Raw genomic sequence first — 16,296 nt, 5'->3', positions numbered from 1 at the left:
CAGCCGAGGGCCTACAGTTCCCAGAGACAGTTTCTCAGAGGAAGTTTGAAGACCACCTCAGAGGACGTTCTTTGGGAGTGAATGAAGAGGGAAGGGGGTCAGAGTCTCCTGCCATTCCCAGGGCACCCAGAACCCAGAGAGTGAGGCCTTGGGTGCTTTCTAGTGACAGATTCAAGGCAATTTTTTGACTTTGGGACTTCAGAGCTCACTTAGATTTCATTTGTGATTATTATTTTTGTGTGGGGGCCATAGCTTTTCTTTTGACCTATGGCTGTTTTCACTCCCGGTTCTGAAGAAGCCCCTAAATCCTAACCCTGTTGAGGACTCTGAAAGCTCTCAGAGCAGCAGTACTGGGGGACAGTGTGGACACATGGTTTGGTTTCTCCTCTGGCCTGATTCTGCGGCAGCCCCACTCTGTCCTCCTCAGACTTCAGAGCAATAGCTGAATAAGTGGAGTAAGGACCAGGGGATCAGGAAGGTGGCCACCGAAGAGTGACTTTTCTGGAGGGTGGCTGAGCTAGCGAGTGAGCATGATAGTCCAGCTCTGCCTGCAGTCTGGATGGAGCTGAACAAGGGCCAAGAAAGGGGAGGAGGAGCAGAGAGCAGGGAGAAAGGGACCAAAGAGGAGATTCAGATGAAGGGAAGTAATTGGGAGGAGAGAAGTAACTCTAGAAGGCAGGCATGTAAGAAAAGAAAAGGGATGAAGTGGGCATCGGGAAAGGGCACCACCAGGGAAGGACAGAGGGGAAGGGAAGAAGGAGGGAGGGAGGAAAGGGGAAAGGAAGAAGGGAGGAGTCAGCACTCCAAGGCTCCCCCTGCATCTGAAGAAGAGGTGGCTGGTCCCTCCTGTCATACAGGGTGCTCACTCTTTGGTCCCAGTTTCTGCTCCCAGTGCTATTGGGCTTTGCAGCAAATTAATGACATATATAAAATTATAGGGAAATAACACCTTCCATTCCATTATGAGTACAGCTTTTAAAATGGTCTCATGAGGCAGGGATTCTAGCCATTGGCTGCGCAAGGCATGAGGCCTGTTAGTGATTCTATTTTTTCCTCTGCAGAATGGGTATTTCTACATTCCAGGTCATTTCTACCCCAATAAATAATGCGGCGATTCTCTCAGTGAGTTGTACTTTTGGTTTAAACAGCCAACTGTCTCTTAAAAAGGACTTTTGTTTAAAGTCCTTAAAAAAAAAAAAAAAGTCCTTTCAAAAAAATCTTTTTTTAAATTTTTTTATTTTTTAATCCCATAGGTTTACTCTGATCCTGGAACTTTGTCATTTAGACCTTCTCTGCTGATTAAAATATTCTTCATCATCAGCACCTACTGCTCTCCTCTCCTGGTGTTCTTTCCAGAAGGGGTCTTCTCTAGCTCTTCTAGCAGGAGATGGGCACTACCCCTATACCCCTATTGCCAGACCAACCTTACCTATCCTGCAGGGTCAGTCGGCCTGGCCTTTTATCTGTTGTTCTCTTCTGAGTGGTTAGTTTTTCATAGATACCGTGCTTTGCTTTTGTCAGGATTTACTCTGGACTATCAAAATCCTTTTCTTGTGCCACTGAAGCCTAAGAAACAGTCCTGATGAGAGAACCAGGAACTCGAACATCATATTTATCCTAAATGTTCCATCCAAAATGAAAAATACATTTCTGAGGAGCCTCAACATCTCTGAGAAGGAAAGTTTCACCAACTCTGTCATGTAGGGGCATCAATTCAGATTCTGTGTCAATTTTCCTCCTTTACAAGCTAATAATTCTCTACCTCAGAAAGCCCACTCTCAACCGTTTCCTCTCTCAAAGGCAGTTGCTCTTAGAGTCTGCACATGGCACTTGGGGCCTGCTGGTCGTTGGCTACTGCCCTCTGTGCCTTGGGTCTAACAGCTGCGGGGCATCAAGATGAGAACGTCTCTTGTTCTAAGACTTAATATAGTTTGGGGCACATGGTAAGCAATAATCACTTTTTAAGTTGATCCAAGTGTTCGACCTTTCTTAATTATTCTAGTTCCACTATTTACTTGTTCTAAGATTTGTGCTCCCCCCCCCATTTTAATAAGTCTTAAGGTGGCATTCACGTTGCACTTGAGGATATATCTTAGTTTAACTGACAGTATTTCTCTTTCTTATTCGAACATAAACTTTAGTGCATCTTACCCTGGATGAAAGCTAAGATGCAATTAAATACTCTATTATGGTTACGATTCTGATATTTGAAATCCTCCGGTAGCTCCCTGTGCCCCTACAGTGTAGTACCTCACCTCCTCGGCATAGTATACAAACCATCTCAGCCCCAGTGTTAATCCCTGGGCTCAGCCTCCATCCGCAGGTGATGCTGGGAGATCAGCTGTTGGTTGTCATGAACTTGCTGTAGTTTCCCGAATGCACTGTGCTGCCTCTGGGCACTTTGAAACTTGACACTCTCATCCTCATTCTTTGCTTTGCCCTTCTCTATCACCTCCCCTGAAAATGAGTTCCTAAGTGGCTTTTCCCAGCTCCAAACTACTCTTGGCAGTCTTTTATCTCCCTGTGGTAAAGCCTGTCACACTGCACCATGGACATGCCGGTTGTCCCCCTGAGAAGAGAAAAGGGACAGTGAGGTCCCCCCAGCATTTGCAGCTCTAGAGCAGAGCCCCATGCCTGGCTTGCAAGAAATGCCAGATCATGAAGACAAACGGAGATCATCCTCTGGCTAAAACCAGCTCTTCTTTACCTACCGCAGGATCTGGATCATTAAAGAACAGCCAGTTATTATTGCTGTTTTTCTAGGGATTTTTTCCCCATATATTTCCCATGTCTTTACTTTTTAATAGCACTTTAATTCAGGCTTCAACCACTTCCTAGTCTGATCAGGTGAAATCATTTTCCTTCCCATACCCTTGATGTATTTCACTCCTAGTAATTCACTCTTTAAAGATATTATTTACCCATTTGACAGATCACAAGTAGGTAGAGAGGCAGGCAGAAAGAGAGGGGGAAGCAGGCTCCCCGCTGAGCAGAGAGCCAGATGTGGCGCTCCATCCCAGGACCCTGAAATCATGACCTGAGCCGAAGTCATAGGCCTAAACCACTGAGCCACCCAGGAGCCCCATATCTGGTAATTTTTAATCAACGTGGATTTGCTGCATCAAATAGTTCCTTCTTCTTCAAATATAAATATATAAATATATTGACAAGTCACACGCATGTCTTAGGAGAATGTCATAACTTTGGTAGCAAACGTGAATCTTGGCCATTGGTTATGATTTTTGTTTTGGATTGATTTGGTTCGGTTTTTGTAATGTTAAAAATCCCTCCAGCCCTTGGCTCTGTCTGACCTGATTGCTTTCAGCTGTTTCTGCAACAAAGTCATCCCGGCAGGGAAAACTCTCATTGTTTACATTGGCGCCCCCTTCTGAACACTTGGTTTATAAAAAGCTTTTTTTTTTTTTCCTTTGGTTATGGTAAATGTGGGACAACAATGAGGTATTTCAAAGAGGTGAACCACAGATAAATTTCTCTAAGGGTGGGGTGAGGGTTACTCAAAAAGGAACTTGACAAGGCTTTTAAAGATATCCACAGTCATTATAACATAACGTGACTGATTGTTACCGTGTTCTTAACTGGGCAAACACTTGTTGGCTTCCAAGATAGACTAACATAGTTGAGATGGTTCTAGTGGCCTTCTAGCAAAGGGTCTCATGAGGGAGGGATTCTAGCTACTGGCTGCGCAAGGCATGAGGCCTGTTAATGATTCTCTTTTTTCCTCTGCAGAATGGGTCTTTCTACATTCCAGGTCCTTTCTACCCCAATAAATAATGCGGCGATTCTCTCAGTGAGTTGTACTTTTGGTTTAAGCAGCCAACTGTCTCTTAAAAAGGACTTTTGTTTAAAGTCCTTTAAAAAAAAAGTCCTTTCAAAAAAAAATTTTTTTTTTTATTTTTTAATCACATATGTTTACTCTGAATCTGGAACTTTGTCATTTTGACCTTCTCTGCTGATTAAAATATTCTTCATCATTAGCACCTACTGCTCTCCTCTCCTGGTGGTCTCTCCGGAAGGGGTCTTCTCTAGCTCTTCTAGCAGGAGATGGGCTCTTCCCATCTACCCGTGTTGCCAGACTTACCTTACCTATCCTGCAGGGTCAGGACGGCCAGGCCTTTTATCTGTTGTTCTCTTCTGAGTGGTTAGTTTTTCATAGATACCGTGCTTTGCTTTTGTCAGGATTTACTCTGGACTTTCAAAACCCTTTTCTAGTGCCCCTGAAGCCTAGGAAACAGTCCTGATGAGAGAACCATGAACTCGAACAGATCATGTTTATCCTGAATGTTCTGATCAAAATAAAAAATACATTTCTGAGGAGCCTCAAGATCTCTGAGAACGGAAGTTTCACCAACTCTGTCATGTAGGGGCATCAATTCCGATTCTGTGTCCATTTTCTTCCTTTCCTAGCTAGTAATTCTCTACCTCAGAAAGCCCACTCTCAACCGTTTTCTCTCTCAAAGGCAGTTGCTCTTAGAGTCTGCACATGGCACATGGGGCCTGCTGGTCGTTGGCTACTGCCCTCTGTACCTTGGGTCTAGCAGCTGCGGGGCATCAAGATGAGAACGTCTCTTGTTCTAAGACTTAATATAGTTTGGGGCACATGGTAAGCAATAATCACTTTTTAAGTTGATCCAAGTGTTCGACCTTTCTTAATTATTCTAGTTCCACTATTTACTTGTTCTAAGATTTGTGCTCCCCGCCCAAATTAATATGCCTTAAGGTGGCATTCAAGTTGCACTTGAGGATATATCAGAGTTTAACTGAAAGCATTTCTCTTTCCTAGTCGAACATAAACTTTAGTGCATCTTATCCTTGATGAAAGCTAGGATGCAATTAAATACTCTATTATGGTTACGATTCTGATATTTGAAATCCTCCGGTAGTTCCCTGTGCCCCTACAGTGTAGTACCTCACCTCCTCGGCATAGTATACAAACCATCTCAGCCCCAGTATTAAACCCTGGGCTCAGCCTCCATCCCCAGGTGATGCTGTGAGATCAGCTGTCGTTTGTCATGAACTTGCTATAGTTTCCCGAGTGCACTGTGCTGCCTCCTGGCACTTTGAAACTTGACACTCTCATCCTCATTCTTTGCTTTGCCCTTGTCTATCACCTCCCCTGAGAATCAGTTCCTAAGTGGCTTTTCCCAGCTCCAACCTACACTTGGCAGTCTTTTATCTCCCTGTTGTAAAGCCTGTCACACTGCACCATGGACATGCCCGTTGTCCCGCTGAGAAGAGAAAAGGGACAGTGAGGACCCCCAGCATTTGCAGCTCTAGTGCAGAGCCCCATGCCTGCCTTGCAAGAAATGCCAGATCATGAAGACAAACGGAGATCATCCTCTGGCTAAAACCAGCTCTTCTTTACCTACCGAAGGATCTGGATCAATAAAGAGCAGCCAGTTATTATTGCTGTTTTTCTAGGGATTTTTCCCCATATATTTCCCAGGTCTTTACTCTTTTTATAGCACTTTAATGCAGGCTTCAACCACTTACTAGTCAGATCAGGTGAAATCATATTCCTTCCCAGTAATTCTTTATTTAAAGAACTTATTTACCCATTTGACAGATCACAAGTAGGTAGAGAGGCAGGCAGAGAGAGAGGGGGAAGCAGGCTCCCCGCTTAGCAGAGAGTCTGATGTGGGGCTCCATCCCATGACCCTGAAATCATGACCTGAGCCGAAGGCAGAGGTCTAAACCACTGAGCCACCCAGGAGCCCCATATCTGGTAATTTTTAATCAACGTGGATTTGCTGCATCAAATAGTTCCTTCTTCTTCAAATATAAATATATAAATATATTGATCAAGTCACACGCATGTCTTAGGAGAATGTCATACCTTTAGTAGCAAACGTGAATCTTGGCCATTGTTTATGATTTTTGTTTTGGTTTGATTTGGTTCGGTATTTGTAATTTTAAAAATCCCTCCACCCTTGGCTCTGTCTGACCTGATTGCTTTCAGCTGTTTCTGCAACAAAGTTGTCCTGGCAGCGAAAACTCTCATTTTTTACAGTGGCGCCCCCTTCTGAACACTTTGTTAATAAAAAGATTTTTTTTTTTTTTTTTTTGGCTATGATAAATGTGGAACAACAATGAGGTATTTCAAAGAGGTGAACCACAGATAAATTTCTCTAAGGGTGGGGTGAGGGTTACTCAAAAAGGAACTTGACAAGGCTTTTAAAGATATTGATAGTCATTATAACATAACGTGACTGATTTTTACCGTGCTCTTATCTGGGCAAAAACTTGTTTGCTTCCAAGATAGACTAACATAGTTGAGATGTTTCTAGGGGCCTTCTAGCACAGGGAGGGTCTCATGAGGCAGCGATTCTAGCCAATGGCTGTGCAAGGCATGAGGCCTGTTAGTGATTCTCTTTTTTCCTTTGCAGAATGTGTCTTTCTACATTTCAGGTACTTTCTACCCCAAAAACAATGCGGCGATACTCTCAGTGAGTTGTACTTTTGGTTTAAGCAGCCAACTGTCTCTTAAAAAGGACTTTTGTTTAAAGTCCTTTAAAAAAAAAAAAGTCCTTTCAAAAAAATCTTTTTTTTAATTTTTTATTTTTTAATCCCATAGGATTTTTCTGATCCTGGAACTGTGTGATTTGACCTTCTCTGATGATAAAAATATTCTTCATCAGCAGCACCTACTGCTCTCCTCTCCTGGTGGTCTTCCGGAAGGGGTCTTCTCTAGCTCTTCTAGCAGGAGATGGGCACTTCCCCTCAACCCCTGTTGCCGGACTTACCTTACCTATCCTGCAGGGTCAGGTCGGCCTGGGCTTTTATCTGTTGTTCTCTTCTGAGTGGTTAGATTTCATAGATACCGTGCTTTGCTTTTGTCAGGATTTACTCTGGACTATCAAAACCCTTTTCTTATGCCACTGATGCCTAAGAAACAGTCCTGATGAGAGAACCAGGAACTCGAACAGATCATATTTATCCTGAATGTTCCGTCCAAAATGAAAAATACATTTCTGAGGAGCCTCAAGATCTCTGTGAAGGGAAGTTTCTCCAACTATGTCATGCAGGGGCATCAATTCCGATTCTGTGCCAATTTTCCTCCTTTCCCAGCTAATAATTCTCTACCTCAGAAAGCCCACTCTCAACCGTTTCCTCTCTCAAAGGCAGTTGCTCTTAGAGTCTGCACATGGCACTTGGGGCCTGCTGGGGGTTGGCTACTGCCCTCTGTACCTTGGGGCTAACAGCTGCGCGGCATCAAGATGAGAATATCTCTTGTTCTAAGACTTAATATAGATTGGGGCACATGGTGAGCAATAAACACTTATTTTGTTGATATAAGTGTTCGAACTTATTAAATTATTCTAGTTCCACAGTTTACTTGTTCTAAGATTTTTCCTCCCCCCCCCCTTTTATAATATCTCTTAAGGTGGCACTCACGTTGCACTTGAGGACATATCTTTGTTTAACTGACAGCATTTCTCTTTCTTAGTCGAACATAAACTATAGTACATCTTACCCTTGATGAAAGCTAGGATGCAATTAAATACTCTATTATGGTTACGATTCTGATATTTGAAATCCTCCGGTAGCTCTCTGTGCCCCCACAGTGTAGTACCTCACCTCCTCGGCATAGTATACAAACAATCTCAGCCCCAGTGTTAACCCCTGGGCTCAGCCTCCATCCGCAGGTGATGCTGGGAGATCAGCTGTTGGTTGTCATGAACTTGCTGTAGTTTCCCGAATGCACTGTGCTGCCTCTGGGCACTTTGAAACTTGACACTCTCATCCTCATTCTTTGCTTTGCCCTTGTCTATCACCTCCCCGGAAAATCAGTTCCTAAGTGGCTTTTCCCAGCTCCAACCTACACTTGGCTGTCTTTTATCTCCCTGTGGTAAAGCCTGTCACACTGCACCGTAGACATGCCCGTTGTCACGCTGAGAAGAGAAAAGGGACAGTGAGGGTCCCACAGCATTTGCAGCTCTAATGCAGAGCCCCATGCCTGGCTTGCAAGAAATGCCAGATCATGAAGACAAACGGAGTTCATCCTCTGGCTAAAACCATCTCTTCTTTGCCTTCTTTGCCTGGATCATTAAAGAGCAGCCAGTTATTAATGCTGTTTTTCTATGGATTTTTTCCCCATATATTTCCCAGGTCTTTACTCTTTTTATAGCACTTTAATGCAGGCTTCAACCACTTCCTAGTCAGATCAGGTGAAATCATTTTCCTTCCCATACCCTCGATGTATTTCACTCCTAGTAATTCTTTTTTTAAAGATCTTATTTACCCATTTCACAGACAGATCACAAGTACGGAGAGAGACTGGCAGAGAGGGGGGTGATGCAGGCTCCCCGCTGAGCAGAGAGCCAGATGTGGCGCTCCATCCCAGGACCCTGAAATCATGACCTGAGACGAAGTCAGAGGCCTAAACCACTGAGCCACCCATGAACCCCACATCTGGTAATTTTTAATCAACGTGGATTTGCTGTACCAAATAATTCCTTCTTCTTAAAATATAAATATATAAATATATTGATCAAGTCACGCGCATGTCTGAGGAGAATGTCACACCTTCAGTAGCAAAATTGAAATCTTGGCCATTTGTATGATTTTTGTTTTGGATTGATTTGGTTCAGTTTTTGTAATTTTAAAAATCCCTCCAGTCCTTGGCTCTGTCTGACCTGATTGCTTTCAGCTTTTTCTGCAACAAATTTGTCCTGGCAGCGAAAACTCTCATTTTTTGCAGTGGCGCCCCCTTCTGAACACTTTGTTAATAAAAAGATTTTTTTTTTTTTTTTTTTTTTTTTTTTTTGGCTATGGTAAATGTGGAACAACAATGAGGTATTTCAAAGAGGTGAACCACAGATAAATTTCTTGAGGGTGGGATTAGGGTTACTAAAAAAGAAACTTGACAAGGCTTTTAAAGATATCGACAGTCATTATAACATAACGTGACTGTTTGTTACCGTGCTCTTAACTGGCAAAGACTTGTTTGCTTCCAAGATAGACTAACATAGTTGAGATGGTTCTAGAGGCCTTCTGGCACAGGGTCTCATGAGGCAGGGATTCTAGCCACTGGCTGTGCAAGGCATGAGGCCTGTTAGTGATTCTATTTTTTCCTCTGCAGATTGGGTCTTTCTGCATTCCAAGACACTTCTACCCCAATAAATAATGCGGCGATTCTCTCAGTGAGTTGTACTATTGGTTTAAACAGACAACTGTCTCTTAAAAAGGACTTTTTAAAAGTCCTTTAAAAAAAAAAGTCCTTTCAAAAAAATCTTTTTTTTAATTTTTTATTTTTTAATCCCATATGTTTTCTCTGATCCTGGAACTTTTTCATTTTGACCTTCTCTGCTGATTAAAATATTCTTCATCATCAGCACCTACTGCTCTCCTCTCCTGGTGGTCTCTCCGGAAGGGGTCTTCTCTAGCTCTTCTAGCAGGAGATGGGCACTACCCCTCTACCCCTGTTGCCAGACCAACCTTACCTATCCTGGAGGGTCAGGTCGGCCTGGCATTTTATCTGTTGTTCTCTTCTGAGTGGTTAGTTTTTCATAGATCGGGCTTTGCCATTGTCAGGATTTACTCTGGACTATCAAAACCCTTTCTTTATGCCACTGAAGTCTAAGAAACTGTCCTGATGAGAGAAACAGAAACTCGAACAGATCATATTTATCCTGAATGTTCCGTCCTAAATGAAAAATACATTTCTGAGGAGTCTAAAGATCTCTGAGAAGGGAAGATTCACCAACTCTGTCATGTAGGGGCATCAATTCCGATTCTGTGTCAATTTTCCTCCTTTCCCAGCTAATAATTCTCTACCTCAGAAAGCCCACTCTCAACCGTTTCCTCTCTCAAAGGCAGTTGCACATGGCACTTGGGGCCTGCTGGGGGTTGGCTACTGCCCTCTGTACCTTGGGGCTAACAGCTGCGCGGCATCAAGATAAGAATGTCTCTTGTTCTAACACTTAATATAGTTTTGTGCACATGGGAAGCAATAATCACTTATTTTGTTGATCCAAGTATTGGACCTTTCTTAATTATTCTAGTACCACAGTTTACTTGTTCTAAGATTTGTCTCCCCCCCATTTTAATATCTCTTAAGGTGGCACTCACCTTGCACTTGAGGACATATCTTAGTTTAACTGACAGCATTTCTCTTTCTTAGTCGAACATAAACTATAGTGCATCTTACACTTGATGAAAGCTAGGATGCAATTAAATATAATATTATGGTTACAATTCTGATACTTAAAATCCTCCGGTAGCTCCCTGTGCCCCCACAGTGTAGTACCTCACCTCCTCGGCATAGTATACAAACCATCTCAGCCCCAGTGTTAACCCCAGGGCTCAGCCTCCATCCGCAGGTGATGCTGTGAGATCAGCTGTCAGTTGTCATGAACTTGCTGTAGTTTCCCGAATGCACTGTGCTGCCTCCTGGCACTTTGAAACTTGACACACTCATCCTCATTCTTCGCTTTGCCCTTGTCTATCACCTCCCCTGAATATCTGTTCCTAAGTGGCTTTTCCCAGCTCCAACCTACACTTGGCAGTCTTTTATCTCCCTGTGGTAAAGCCTGTCTCACTGCACCATGGACATGCCCGTTGTCCCGCTGAGAAGAGAAAAGGGACAGTGAGGGCCCCCCAGCATTTGCAGCTCTAGTGCAGAGCCCCATGCCTGGCTTGCATGAAATGCCAGATCATGACGACAAACGGAGATCATCCTCTGGTTAAAACCAGCTCTTCTTTGCCTACCGCTGGATCTGGATCAATAAAGAGCAGCCAGTTATTATTGCTTTTTTTCTAGGGATTTTTTTCCCCATATATTTCTAAGGTCTTTACTCTTTTTATAGCACTTTAATTCAGGCTTCAACCACTTCCTAGTCTGATCAGGTGAAATTATTTTCCTTCCCATACCCTCGATGTATTTCACACCTAGTAATTCTTTTTTTAAAGATCTTATTTACCCATTTGACAGACAGATCACAAGTAGGTAGAGAGAAAGACAGAGGGGGGGGTGATGCAGGCTCCCCGTTGAGCAGGGAGCCCGATGTGGCGCTCCATCCCGGGACCCTGAAATCATGACCTGAGCCGAAGGCAGAGGCCTAAAGCACTGAGCCACCCACGAGCCCCATATCTGGTAATTTTTAATCAACGTGGATTTGCTGCATCAAATAGTTCCTTCTTCTTCAAATATAAATATATAAATATATTGATCAAGTCACACGCATGTCTGAGGAGAATGTCATAACTTTAGTAGCAAACATGAAATCTTGGCCATTGATTTTTTTTTTTTAAGATTTTATTTATTTATTTGACAGAGAGAAATCACAAGTAGATGGAGAGGCAGGCAGAGAGAGAGAGAGGGAAGCAGGCTCCCTGCTGAGCAGAGAGCCCGATGCAGGACTCGATCCCAGGACCGTGAGATCATGACCTGAGCCGAAGGCAGCGGCTTAACCCACTAAGCCACCCAGGTTCCCTTGGCCATTGGTTTTGATTTTTGTTTTGGTTTGATTTGGTTAGGTTTTTGTAATTTTAAAAATCCCTCCAGCCCTTGGCTCTGTCTGACCTGATTGCTTTCAGCTGTTTCTTCAGCAAGTTGTCCCGGCTGGGAAAACTCTCATTTTTTACAGTGGCGCCCCCTTCTGAACACTTTGTTAATAAAAAGATTTTTTTTTTTTTTTGGGCTATGGTAAATGTGGAACAACAATGAGGTATTTCAAAGAGGTGAACCACAGATAAATTTCTCTAAGGGTGGGGTGAGGGTTACTCAAAAAGGAACTTACAAGCCTTTTAAAGATATCGACAATCATTATAACATAACATGACTGATTGTTACCGTGCTCTTAACTGGGCAAACACTTGTTGGCTTCCAAGAAAGACTAACATAGTTGAGATGGTTCTAGCGGCCTTCTAGCACAGGGTCTCATGAGGCAGGGATTATAGCCAATGGCTGTGCAAGTCATGAGGCCTGACAGTGATTCTATTTTTTCCTCTGCAGAATGGGTCTTTCTACATTCCAGGTCCTTTCTACCCCAATAAATAATGCAGCGATTCTCTCAGTGAGTTGTACTTTTGGTTTAAACAGCCAACTGTCTCTTAAAAAGGACTTTTGTTTAAAGTCCTTTAAAAAAAAAAAGTCCTTTCAAAAAAATCTTTTTTTAAATTTTTTATGTTTTAATCCCATATGTTTACTCTGATCCTGGAACTTTGTCATTTTGATCTTCACTGCTGATTAAAATATTCTTCATCCAATCCCAAAAGAAAGTAAGGGCCAGATCCACCTCATGGAATACACCTGCTCTCCCTAGATAGTGTGCTATTGCTTTAATAAACCTGCCTTGTGCTTTCACTTTGGGCATTGACCTCTAATTCTCACGTGCCAACAATAAAAATAATGATGGTTTACCGTTACAATTCATAGAAAAGGAGGTACAGGAAAATTGAATGAAAGGGAATAACAAAGTAGGTTCATAAGTCAATCTTCTTTGTAAAAATATTAACCTGAAATTGCGTTTCTGCCACCTCTCTCCTGTTTGATCTGATAAAGAATGACCACGATACATGAATTATAGTTCGGGGTTTTGAAAAGCATAATAGCTTTATACCAACACTTGAGTTTTTATTTATTTATTTAATTATTTATTTATTTATTGCTAAGAAGACAGATCGATTTGATATGCGGTTCCTGACAACCAACCTCAGAAGCAATTCCATCTTCAATGGAAGTCAGAAAGAACCACAAACCAAACCTCAAAATAGATTAAAAGAGAAAATACTCTTTAAAAAATTTCCCTTCCTGGGGCACCCGAGTGGCTCAGTGAGTTTGGCTCACTGGGCCTTTGGGTTCGGCTCAGGTCATGATCCTAGGGTCCTGGGATTGAGCTGAATGTCTAGCTCTCTGCTCAGCAGGGAGCCTGCTTCCACTTCTCTCTCTGCCTGCTCTCTGCCTACTTGTGATCTCTGTCTGTCAAATAAATAAATAAAATCTTAAAAAAAAAATTTCCCTTGGGCACCTGGGTGGCAGAGTGAGTTAAAGCCTTTGCCTTCGGCTAAGGTCATGATTCCAGGGTCCTAGGATCGAGCCCCACATCAGACTCACTCCTCAGCAGGGAGCCTGTTTCTTCCTCTCTCTCTGCCTGCCTCTCTTCCTACTTGTGATCTCTATCAAATAAATAAATAAAATCTTTAAAAATAAATTTCCCTTCCTATCAGAAGCAGACCAAACCACTAACAAATTCCCCAGGAGCTTCATCTAAAAGGTTGTACTTTCTTCAGACACCCAGCAGGACCTTCTTCTCTGGGCCTGGTATTTCTTCAATGGCCTATTCCAGAGACTAAGACACTAAACTACTGAGCGCCAAGGGCCTCAGAACCACGAAAGAGATGATGAGGTGCACAAAGCACGCCTCTGGTCACCAAGAGGGCATGTAAACGTTTGCTGCTTTTCTGTATTTTTCAAAGCTGAGTTTTTAGCTGGAGGCCGCTCCTTTAGGATAAATTGCTGATACCGTATAGTAAAAGCCATTATATGATCTTTTACAAACCATTTCCTATCTTTGCATTCTCTTGTGCCAAGACAGATAAGGATTATTTAAAACCCTGAAGAGAGTGCTATTGCATTGAAATTGCCTGTAACCTTCGTGTAATAGATTTATGATTGATGATAGATTTAGTTAAAATATTACTGTTTTAAATATTTATTCTCAGTAAACGATTTCAAACTATGCTCATTTAAGTAAGTTGGTGCATAAACCATTTTCTATTAAACCATAGTGCAAGGAACAATGCCGTGCTTCCGCAAGAACCCCAAGCTCTTTTTCTAGAATGGCCATATGCGTATGTATCAGGTGTCCTCTTTTCACTCCCTTTGTGGAGCACCTACCATGGAGGTCATGTAATAACCAATAACCAAAAAACAAACAAAAAACCTAAACTTCCAGGTCGAAGTGATTCGTGGGTGCCATCATGCAATGGTGGACCCTGCCTGGATACTAGGAGACTGCTCAAAGAGATCTCGGGCAGGCATCTCAGCCCAGGCCTCTGCTGGGGAAGCTGGTTTCCGGCTTTGGGCACAATCAGGAAGGCAGCGAAGTGACCCAAGAGTGCAGCCAGGGTTTAGGGCTGATGATGTATTTGCAGCCAGGCAGCGCGCAGACACCCGCTCGGGGAGCCAGGCTAGGAGGCCACTCAGTGCAGGCGCTGACCATGCTAGCAAGCCCCCGGGGCTTCGCTGCGCCCAACCCTGGGCCCGCGTCTCAGGACGGAGGGGGAGGGCAGGGGACTGGGGCAGCCCGGAGAAGGGGCTTTGCTAATTGCGTAATCTGGAAGTGAGCTGTGAGCTCGTGGAGGACGTGGAGGAGAGTCTTAGAGGAGGTGGAGGGGCTGGCGGAGAGGGGCGCGCAGCGCCGCGGTGCTCTGCTGCTGGCGCAGTCAGCACTGCAGGACCCCCGCACTCCCGCGCTCCCGCCCAGACCCAGTGGCCTCGCTGTCCCGCTCCCGCGGCCCGCTGCCCCCCCCCCCCGCCCCATGGCTTCTCCCCAGGACCCTCTGCAAGCAGGTAAAGTGACACCACGCCGCGCCCTCACCTGGAGCAGAAAGCGCGGGCCGCGAGCTCGCGGGGGTATTGGGACCCAACCTCCCGCGACCCCCGGGGCAGAGGGACCACCCGGACGACACGCCACACCCGGGACCCAACGGAGTCGGGCTGGGGACGGAGCCTGGCGAGGTGCCCCCCCGCAGCGAGCGCAATAGCACCCATCGTTTGGCACCCCCACGTGCTGGTGCCGAGGACCCCCTTCCCTCATCCTGAGCCTTGGACCCGCCACTTTTGTTCTGGACTTGGGATCCCAGGTGGAAACTAGTCCCTCAGACCTCCCTGGCAGCAAGGAGCACAGGGAGGGATTCTAGGTTTTACCGCCCCGCCCTGGCTCTTCCTCTCTCCACATTCACATGCCTTCTGGCGTCCCTTTCCTCACCTCATTGTCACTTTTATTAAATGGTTTTGTTCTGCATGTTGACCCGCAGAGCGATTTCATGAATGAATATACAGGAAACTAAGTCGGAGCCCACCTGTTAGAGCCCACCTGTGGAGGCCTTTCATTAATTAGAATGGTCTCTGGTTCTAGCCTCAGTTCAGAATACTGCGTGTACCTGAGGACCGAGTCCAGATGTTTCTTTCATCTCTGACTTGAATTTGAAATCCTAACGTCACTATGACCTGGGAAGCCGAGGTCCACAGCATCTTCATCTGAAATTCCACTAGAGCTCCCATTTACCTAGTGCCCATCCTGTCTGTTTTCCACTACTGTCAGGGTTCTAGAAGTTCATGCACTGCCCACCACTGACAGTAGGGGCATCTCTCTGTCCAAATTTTCCCTTTACATAAGGAGGTCAGTTACAGGAGATTAGGGCCCACTCTCACGACCTCACTGTAATGTGATTGCATCTGTAAGGACTCTAGTTCCAAATAAGGTCACGTTCTGTGGTACCAGAGGTAAGGACAGCAGCAAGGTTTCTGGGGGAAATGCAAGGTCAGCTCTTAACAGTCCACTCTCTGGCTCCCCAAATTCGTGTCCTTCCCGTGTGCAAAATACCTTCACCCAATGCCCTCCAAAGCACTAATCATCCCAGAATCAACTCAAAATCTGAAATCTCATCTGTCCTCCTCCACTGAAAGACCCTGATCTCACCCAGACCATGGGACCTGAGGACTGCATCCAGAAGCCACAGTCTCCTGGTAAAGCTTCCCATCAGGTCCTGACATCACCCTCATTCATCCCAGCAGCCGAGGGCCTACAGTTCCCAGAGACAGTTTCTCAGAGGAAGTTTGAAGACCACCTCAGAGGACGTTCTTTGGGAGTGGATGAAGAGGGAAGGGGGTCAAAGCCTCCTGCCATTCCCAGGGCACGCAGAACCCAGAGAGTGAGGCCTTGGGTGCTTTCTAGTGACAGATTCAAGGCAATTTTTTGACTTTGGGACTTCAGAGCTCACTTAGATTTCATTTGTGATTATTATTTTTGTGTGGGGGCCATAGCTTTTCTTTTGACCTATGGCTGTTTTCACTCCCGGTTATGAAGAAGCCCCTAAATCCTAACCCTGTTGAGGACTCTGAAAGCTCTCAGAGCAGCAGTACTGGGGGACAGTGTGGACACATGGTTTGGTTTCTCCTCTGGCCTGATTCTGCGGCAGCCCCGCTCTGTCCTCCTCAGACTTCAGAGCAATAGCTGAATAAGTGGAGAAAGGACCATGGGGTCAGGAAGGTGGCCACCGAAGAGTGACTTTTCTGGAGGGTAGCTGAGCTAGTGAGTGAGAGTGTTAGTC

The sequence above is a fragment of the Mustela lutreola genome, chromosome 4, assembly GCF_030435805.1.
Source record: "Mustela lutreola isolate mMusLut2 chromosome 4, mMusLut2.pri, whole genome shotgun sequence".
Classification (NCBI taxonomy): domain Eukaryota; kingdom Metazoa; phylum Chordata; class Mammalia; order Carnivora; family Mustelidae; genus Mustela; species Mustela lutreola.
This window is presented reverse-complemented; position numbering follows the sequence as displayed.